Here is an 8681-nt window from a genome sequence, read left to right as displayed (position 1 = left end):
CACCTGGTACCAGGCTGGGTACATGGCAAGTCCATGGTGACAGTCTTAGTTTCCGATGACTACTGTCACAGCACAACTATTATAGCTCTGGAGGTCAGAAGTCTGAATAGGTCTGTCTCACTGGGTTAAAATCAAGGAGGCTTTAGGGGAAAATCTGTTTCCTTGTCTTTTCCAGATTAAAGAGACAACTCATTCTTTCTTGGTCCATGGTTCCTTCCTACATCTTCCAAGGCAGCCACAGCAGGTCAAGTCTTTCTTACCAAGCCATCACTCTGTTTCTGACTCTTGTGCCTGGCTCTTCCGTATTTAAGGACTTTTGCAATTACATTGTGGGCACATGATTAGTCCTGGATAATATTCCTAGTTTTTAAGGGTTTTTTTTTTTTGTTTTGTTTTGTTTTTAAGGCTGATGAGCAAGCTTAATTCCATCTGCAGCCTTAATTAGCCCTCACCATTTAATATAACATATTCATGGGTTCTGGGGATTAGGACATGGGCATCTTTGGGGGCCATTATTCTGCCTGCCGCAGTGACTCACCAAGCAAATAAGTCAGAATAGAAGGAGAGAGGTCATGGAGGCTTGCCGAAGGGGACAGTTGCTTGGTGCCTTACCCTGCACACAGGGACAATTGATGCCCGCGAGCTGAAAGGAACACAGAACATCAAGTCCTGCGGAGAGAGCATTTGTGTCCTGTGGTTCAGAGGGTCTCTCCAGATACCCTTGAGGCTAGGCTTGCTGTCAGGAGCCCCTCTGAATCTTCTCTTGCCTGTCACTCCAGGGATGCGATGCTGGGACCCAGCTCCTGTCCCTCTCTCACCCAGGATGGCATGTAGGTTTCTTGTTTTCCCAGAGGAAGGTTCATTTCAGAGAGGGGAGTGGGTGAAGGCAAACTGTTGGCTGAAGCACGTGAGGCCCATCAGTTCCAATTCAGGGACAACTGGAGTTGATGCGGGCACTCCAGCCAAATGTAATCAAACGCCTCCTGCTGCCAGACGATGTGTTGTTCAGAGAGGGGCTGGTGGGGTGGGGGGGCGGGGTGGGGAGGTTTGTTGTGAATTCAAGATGCCTCTGTATCTTTATCAGATGGATCTTCGGAGGCGAGGAGGGAAATTCACTGTACTGGCAAAGAAACTTCAAAATCGCAGCCGATTCCTGAAAAACTCTGAAAACTGCCTACAGGGGAGAAAATCTGCAAGCTGTGGTGGCCGGCATACACTCGGAGTGGGAGGATTTCTGACCACATAAGCCCATGGGGCAGCATGTGGCACCAGATCTCCAGGAAAGAATCCTGGGCCCCTCCACCACTTCATCATGTTTAGGGCAGGGAGGCGAGTTTGAAGAGGACAGAATTTGGGTAAGTATAGAATGGCTTTCTCTATTTTGAGCTAGATTTTATGGAAATGATTTTTTAAAAACCGCTTCATTGGAGCTGGAATTCCCCCACCCACTCTTCCTCCGCCTCCCAGCCCAGCAAGCACACGAGGGCAGAACACCATGAGGATGGCCCTGCCAGGTCTGAGCCTGGGAGTAGGAGGGGCCTGGGACGTGGGCCTGGGGTTAATGTCTTAGTCACTGCAATCCAGACACACAGAGACTCTGATTTCAAGTTCTGAGCTTTGTGAAGATTCAGATAAATCTTTGGAGCAAAGAGCTGTTTCTAAGGGAACGTATCATGGTTGAGAACCTCCAACTAACTGTCTTTGTGGGTTGAGAATGATCTTTAGGAAGAGATGCAGGATGCAATTCTGGTTATGTAACTGGCATCCAGGTGGTATAATCGCATCTTTCTCAGCACAGATAACATTACATTAGTGATGCTTTTATCTGATAGATAGTTTTTGGTTCTTGAAAACCTTGAAGGACTAAGGGACTTTTTAAGGATTAACTTTAAAAATGGACAGATATAAGCATCAGGGATTCCCCCAATGGCTCAGTGGTTAAAGAATATGCCTACAATGCAGGAGACACAGGAGATACAGTTTCTAGCCTTAGGTTGGGAAGATCCCCTGGAGGAGGAGATGGCTACCCATTCCAGTATTCTTGCCTGGAGAATCCCATGGACAGAGGAGCCTTGCAGGCTACAGTCTATGGGGTTGCAAAGAGACAGACACGACTTAGTGACTGAGCACACATAAGCATCAGACTCGTCTCAAAGGAGATGTAGGAGACTTGGGAGAAATTTGGATGATGAGAAACAGGAGCAAGAGAGAGACTGTCTTCTCCCTGCCCCCTTTTGTGCCTTTTAAATTGTGGATGTTATGCATGTGTTATTTGTTCTAAAAATAAACTTAGAATACTTTGTTATCTACAGAATCAATATCATCTCCATAAAGTCAAACAGATAGAACAAGGGAACTATAGTGAAATTTAATAGTACCCCACTTGCCATGATGAGATTGCTTTTTTTATATCTACCTTTGGATATTTTCTGTATCTTCCTCAATGAACAATCATAATAAATAGAGTTTTTGAAATGATTGTGAAAGTTATATTTTTGAAACAATCAGAGGAAGCAACATTTCCATAGGCCAGGGCTACCTTAATCTATAGATCAGACCGAATCTGATAAGATAGTCCCCGCCCAAATGCCTTTTCCATTTTCCAGTTTCTTAGTTTGCCAATGAGTGGGCTGTGTTTCTAGGTCTGATTCGTGGATCTCCTGTTGTTCACTCAGTCATAGTGAAACGTCGTGCGTACATCACCCTTCGTGACGGCTGGGTTTCGGTTCAGTTAACCTTCCTCTTATCACTATCATCTCCACCGTCAATCCAGCACCATCACCCACTGTCAGCAAGCTTTTCTCAGTTCAGAGCTGTGTGCATTTTTAAGTGCTTGCAACCTTGAGCCATGTGCTGTGAGGGATGCGGAGGTGAATCCATTCCACCCCCTAAGATACTCCATAGCAGAAGCGAGAGACCATTTACGGAGTCAGCTTCCATTGGAACTAGAAAGTGATGAGGACTTTAAAAGGTACCATGACGTATTGCGACTGGCAGATAGGAGAAGCGGGAAGGTATGCTTCAGGGAGGAAACCTTCTTTCCTTTGATCCTCCTGAGTTCTTCATCTGAGCTTTTCTCTCCAGGCTTTATCACAGTCTGCCATGTGTCATGTCCTTATCTTGATCCTTTTTCTTGCCTACCACAGCCCAAGTGTCTTAGTGTAACGGAAATACCAGCAAAATACTATGGAGCTTGGAGGAAGCTGAGATTAACCCTGGAGGCAGAACGCATAGAGGAGCTAGCATGTGAACAGGCTTGGGGGACAGATGGCATTTAGATAGCGGAGGCAGAGGAAAGAGTGGCTTCAGAAGAAGAGGAGGGCACAGATATGTGGGGGTGCTCTGAGGGAGGGGGTGCTGCGCCGGGACGTGCTTGTCTGAACTTTAGACTCCACTTCTGCAAAGTGAAGATGATCACACCACTGACCTCAGAGGTTGCTGTGAGCATCAAGTAGCACATCAAACAGCACAGCTAACATTTACAAAGCACACACTGCAGGTCCAGGGTCACACAGCTGACAAGAAGCAGAGCCCGGATACACACTTGTGGCTCAGAAGCAAGTGCCCTTAGCCACTATTCTATACCACCCTCAAAAGATGAAAGAGCAGTCCATGCACCAAAGAATTCACAAGTGTGTGTTATACTACCCCTTCTGACTTGAACCTGTCCCTTGGACCTGAGAGGTTTCTGCTTTGAAACTCTAGATTGTTTCTGAGCTAACTGAGCTTCCTGGAGAGTGGCCCTGGGTCTGGCCTGATTTGGCTTTTGGCCTGAGGTGTTAGAAGGGTCACCCATTCTAGGCCTGACTGTGACCAGAGCCCCTTGACTCCCACTAGGAGGAACCAGCAGCCATCAGAAGACTTTCTTAGTCCTGAAATTTTCTGTCGTCAAAGACAGGAGTCCCTGAGGCCTCTTTCAGGCTGAAAGCCCCATTGAAGAGTCAACCCAGCACCAAGTTACTTCCAGGGATGTGAACAACTATCTGTTCCTCCTTGCCTTTGCCTGATAAACACCATGACACCCTCTAGGAGGAGGCTTTTCATTTTTACTGGACAAATGCTAACAAACTCAAACCCAGTGGAAATCCAGTCTTGATGGTGCTGGGCAGTATTCCCTAGGTGTTCTCTATTATTTGTTCTCATATTGCTGTGAGGCCACCTGCAATGGCACCATTACCACTTTTGATAGGAAAATCATTCAGTAATAAAGTTCCTTTTCTATGCTCTCTCAGAAAAATCAAACCTTTTTCTTTGGCTGCACCGCTTGGCCTGTTGGATCCTAGTTTGCCAGTTGGGGGTTGAACCCATGCCCCCTGCACTGAATGCGCAGAGTCTTAACCACTGGACCCCCAGGGAATTCTCCCCAGACATGAGCCTTTAGAGTGATAACAAATATTTGACATTTTAGCCCACAGTGTCTTTCACATACATAACTTTTGGTCCTTCTGCCAATATTTTGGTGGTGTGCATGGAGGCTGGGAAAACGGAAAGGAGATGCATGGAGACGAGGTACCATTTCCATTGGATTCACAGGGACTCAGGCTCAGAAACGTCAGCAACATGAACGTCAAAAAGCCAGTCAGTGATAATGTAGGGCTCAAATGCTAATTTCCTGCCTCCAGACTCCATGCACTTCTACCTTTCCTGAGCTCTGTGGGAAGCCCCATTTCCAGATCCTTAGGCGTGAAGGGAGGCTGTACCTGGTTTCCACACCCTCCCAAGCCCATCCTCAGCTACACTAATCTAAGGAGTCTTTTATTTTCAGTTGGGAATGCAACTCATGGCCTATGGTTCTCAACTAGGGGCAATTTTGCCCCCAGGGAACAATTGGCAATGTCTGGTTGGGTTTTTACAACTGGGGAGAGGGAAGAGGATGCTACTGGCATCTAGTGGGTAGAGATCAGACATGTTGAAAGACATCCTACAATGGAAAGAACAGCCCTCTATAGCAAACAGTTGTCTGGCCTCAAATGTTAACTGTGCTAAGGTTGGGAAGCCCTAAGTCAGAGTAAAAGGAAAACCCTCCAATTCCCAGATCCCATGCACATAGAGAGTTTTCATGTATGTCTCCTTTAAAAAAAGAAAAAACTCCATAGCTGTTTTCACAGACTTTTCCCCTCCTACCATAATGAGGATCTGCCAAATACGTCAAAAATGAAAGGGAAAAATAAGCCCAGAGAAAAGAAGTGAGTGCTCAGGATCACAAGCTCATACGTGTTGGAGAAGAAACAGGCCAGTCCTCCTGACCTGAGTTGAATGCATTTTCTACTTCTCATGCTAAATTCCCCACTCACCAGCTCTGCTTTGAGACATTTTCTGACTCACTGATTCAACTAATGTTGTGATCTGAATATGCTCCCTGACACAGACATGCTTATAGCTTACTCTAACACAGAACAAGGAGACACGAAGCAACCTAATGCAACATGAGAAGAACTTTTTTGATTTTGCCTCGGTTCTCTGTGTGTCGGTTCTCTGCATGTTTCCAGACCCAATTCCCTGGTACAGCTGCTGGACAGGGGTTCGGGGGGTGGGCGACTCTTTCCCTCTCTCCTGAGGAGACAGAAAGTCAAAACTCTCTACTGGAAATGAAACTGACACCATCTAAGCCCTCAGGCTTCCTTGCAGGAGGCACATTACTGAAAATACCTAAGTTTCTTGGAACCGAAAGATTTTTTTTCTTATTTGAGTTTTCGTAGCTTTTTCTGTTGGTTTAATGTTTGTTTTTTACTCAGTCAGTTGGTGAAACTGGGTTGGTCAGTGAAACTTTCTAGGGACTGCAGGTTTCACTTTCAGGGACTGAAAGTTTGGGTTTGGGCTTTTAAAGCCTCGATAAAGGCAATCAACACTCTTAGGTTCAGAGTGAGTTTAAAATTACATGAACACACACAAAAAACACCTAGATAGTATTTATTGAGTAGGTTCATTCATACGAAATATTTATTTGACATGTGCTCTATCTATATTAGACTCTGCTGTGGGCAACAGACAAACAGCCCTGAGCCAGACAGAGACGTTTCCTTCCCTCAACTGCTTACTGTCTGAGTGGGAAGTGAATCAGTAAATAGCCCTGCTCTTCTCCTGCCAAACACCCTTTATCCACTGTATCAGGGTCTTAGCTTACATTTTATTCTCTTACAAGAACACTTCTATGTTTTTTTTCTTTGTCAAATTCCTACTTAATCTACAAGAGCAAAATCAGAGCCAACTCGTTCAAAAAAAAAAAAAAACCATTAGAAATCTCCCTAGCTGACCAGGAAATGCTGGTTGAGTATATATTCAACTTCTCCAAGTGGCTACAAAACTATTTCACATTTATCATGTCCCTTTGTAGGCAAGCAGTGGAGCCTGGTTGTTAAGTGGCACCTGTGTTCAAATTTGAATTGTATCATTTACCTGTTGTTGCCTTGAGCAGGTTACTTAGCCTCTTTGTGAGCTTAGTTTCCTGGTCTGCTGTAAGGAGAAAACATCACAAAGCTTGTGGCAGTTGCACCTGGCAGGTGGCAACTGCTCAGCATAGAGTCAGACCAAGAAACAGCCACTAGGTAGGCTCTGTGCCATGAAGGATCCAAGAAGCCAAGGGACACGGGCACTCCCCCATGAAAGCTCATTATGAAAGAAGTAGACAAAAAGTTTACAAAATCTCTGTAAAACATAGACATAGGTGTGTTAGGACATTTGCTATAAGACGTATTTGGGAACAAGTGAAAATTAATTCTAAACAAGTGGATCAGATTCTCTGCAAAAGTTCTTGGAAAGAAGAGGGTTTGGGATTGAAGTGGGATTGGATATGGGCTGATTAACAGACTTAGTTGGAAACATAGTTAAACCCAAAGTCTCAAAGGCTTAAAAAAAAAAAAATGGCTTCATTGGGTCTTCTTTGAAGCACAAGGGCTTCTCATTGTGGTGGCTTCTCTTATTACAGAGCACAGGCTCTAGGGCACTCAGGCTTAGTTGCCCCAAGGCATGTGGGAATCCTCCCGAACTAGGGATCTATGTCCTCTGCACAGGAAGGTGGATTCTTAATCATGGGGCCACCAGGGAAGTCCTCTTAAGGGCTTTAATGCTCAGTATGAAGGTTTGGACTTCCACACAAGAGCAAAAAGAAGCCACTGAAACTTTCTGATTTGGAACATTGGCTTAAGTTGATTAGATTCCTATCAAGCAGCTCACAGTCTGGTCAAGGAGAGAGACAAATGGAGAATAAACAGTAAGAGGATGTGATAAGTGAGATGCTAGAGGCATGAAAATAAGTGCTTGTGAGATGCATGGATAAGGGAACAACTAAAGAGGAAGGTTTTGTGAGAGGAGATGAAGAAATACAACATGAGCGATGTTAGATCCTCCACCATCACAGTTCCACATCAGGTTGTACTTTATACTTTAATTTTCTCTGCCTTTCTGGATTGTGAATTCTTGAAGCTTTCAGGCACAGAAACTATACATAACAAATCTTCATAAAATACTGATTAAAATCAAAGATCGGAGATAACTCTGGGCAGAGCATGCAAGTGAATTGAGAAGGAAGGGTATTAAGGCTGGGAGACCACTTAGAAAGTTTCTGCAACAATTCAAATGACAGCTAGTGAGGCAGAAAGAAGAGTAAAGCAGACAGGGAAGGGATAAGATGGCCTGGAGATACACACTGAGAAAGAACAAACATCAGGGACTGGTTGAAGGTAAACAGGGTGAGAGAGGAGGAGGGGTCAGAATTTACTCAAGATGTTGAATGTGAGTGCTTGGAAGGATGATGATGGCCATCAACCTATCAAGGACTCAAATCGTATAGACATAGCACAAGTAGGAATTCAGCAAATATTTGTGGAAAGAATGGATGGATGGATGGATGGACTGAACTTCAATGCTAATCAGGGAATTAGGGACTCATTTATTATTGTGGCTGAAGGGGAGCTTACGTGTCATCAACCCACTCATTCTATATATGAGTGAAATGAGGTAAGATGAGGGAACTGACTGCTTTTGATCACAGAGCTACTAGGTGATAAATTTAGGGCATGAAATTAAATCTCTGGATGCCTAGGCTAGTGTTCTTTCCAGTATGTTATATGGTTATTTTCTTCAATTCTTAAAAAGAATCTCAGAGGAAATGGTATGCATGAATATCATATACCACTTGCAATTTGTTTTTTTTTTTTTTTAACTAAAAGCTACATTGAATTTCATTTCCGTTTCACTGATTAAAATAGGAATTCTGAAAGTCATGCATATTGATTGAGGAGTCCTCGACTTTGGGGCCAAATTCTTCCAGTGGCTGTTACCTTCTACTATCCTGTTTCCCCAGACATTCCTCTCTGGCCGACCCAAATGCACAACTTGTGACTAAAAAATGTGGGACATGACTTGGTGAATGTGTGCAGAAGACTGGCTGGCATCATTCTGAGGGTAGTTCTGAAAGTATGTTCACTACTTTGCAAAAACAAAATTGACTTTTGGATAGACGGCCACTTGGCAATTTAGTCAATCCACATTTATGCGGCATGACTCTAAACAGAGGGACTAGTTTCCTACCCCTTCTCCAAAACCCAAAACCAGGTTCCTACCTGTCCCCTACTTTGTATGTACTCAGTGCTTCCTATCTGCTCCTCAGCACACTAGCTGTCGAGGTGGAAGAGAAGATAATAAGTTGAAGATACAATTCCTACTTTAAAGAGTTTACATCC

General features: G+C 44.3%; 1 long non-coding RNA gene across 1 annotated transcript in view; it reads left to right on the top strand.

Moving 5' to 3' along the window:
* Positions 1 to 532: 532 nt before the first annotated feature.
* LOC147379726 (uncharacterized) overlaps positions 533 to 8681 on the top strand; it is a 30780-nt gene continuing 22631 nt past the window's right edge. Inside the window, exons 1-2 of the long non-coding RNA XR_015169032.1 lie at positions 533 to 830; positions 1085 to 1355. This is a non-coding gene — a long non-coding RNA (uncharacterized LOC147379726). The remainder of the gene's footprint in view (positions 831 to 1084; positions 1356 to 8681) is intronic.

This window comes from Bos grunniens, chromosome 1 (genome assembly GCF_055505025.1).
Source record: "Bos grunniens cultivar Pamir isolate PY7600 chromosome 1, Bosgru_T2T1.0, whole genome shotgun sequence".
In the NCBI taxonomy this organism is placed as follows: domain Eukaryota; kingdom Metazoa; phylum Chordata; class Mammalia; order Artiodactyla; family Bovidae; genus Bos; species Bos grunniens.
Note: the sequence above shows the minus strand (reverse complement) of the source record. Positions and strands in the feature narration are given on the sequence as shown.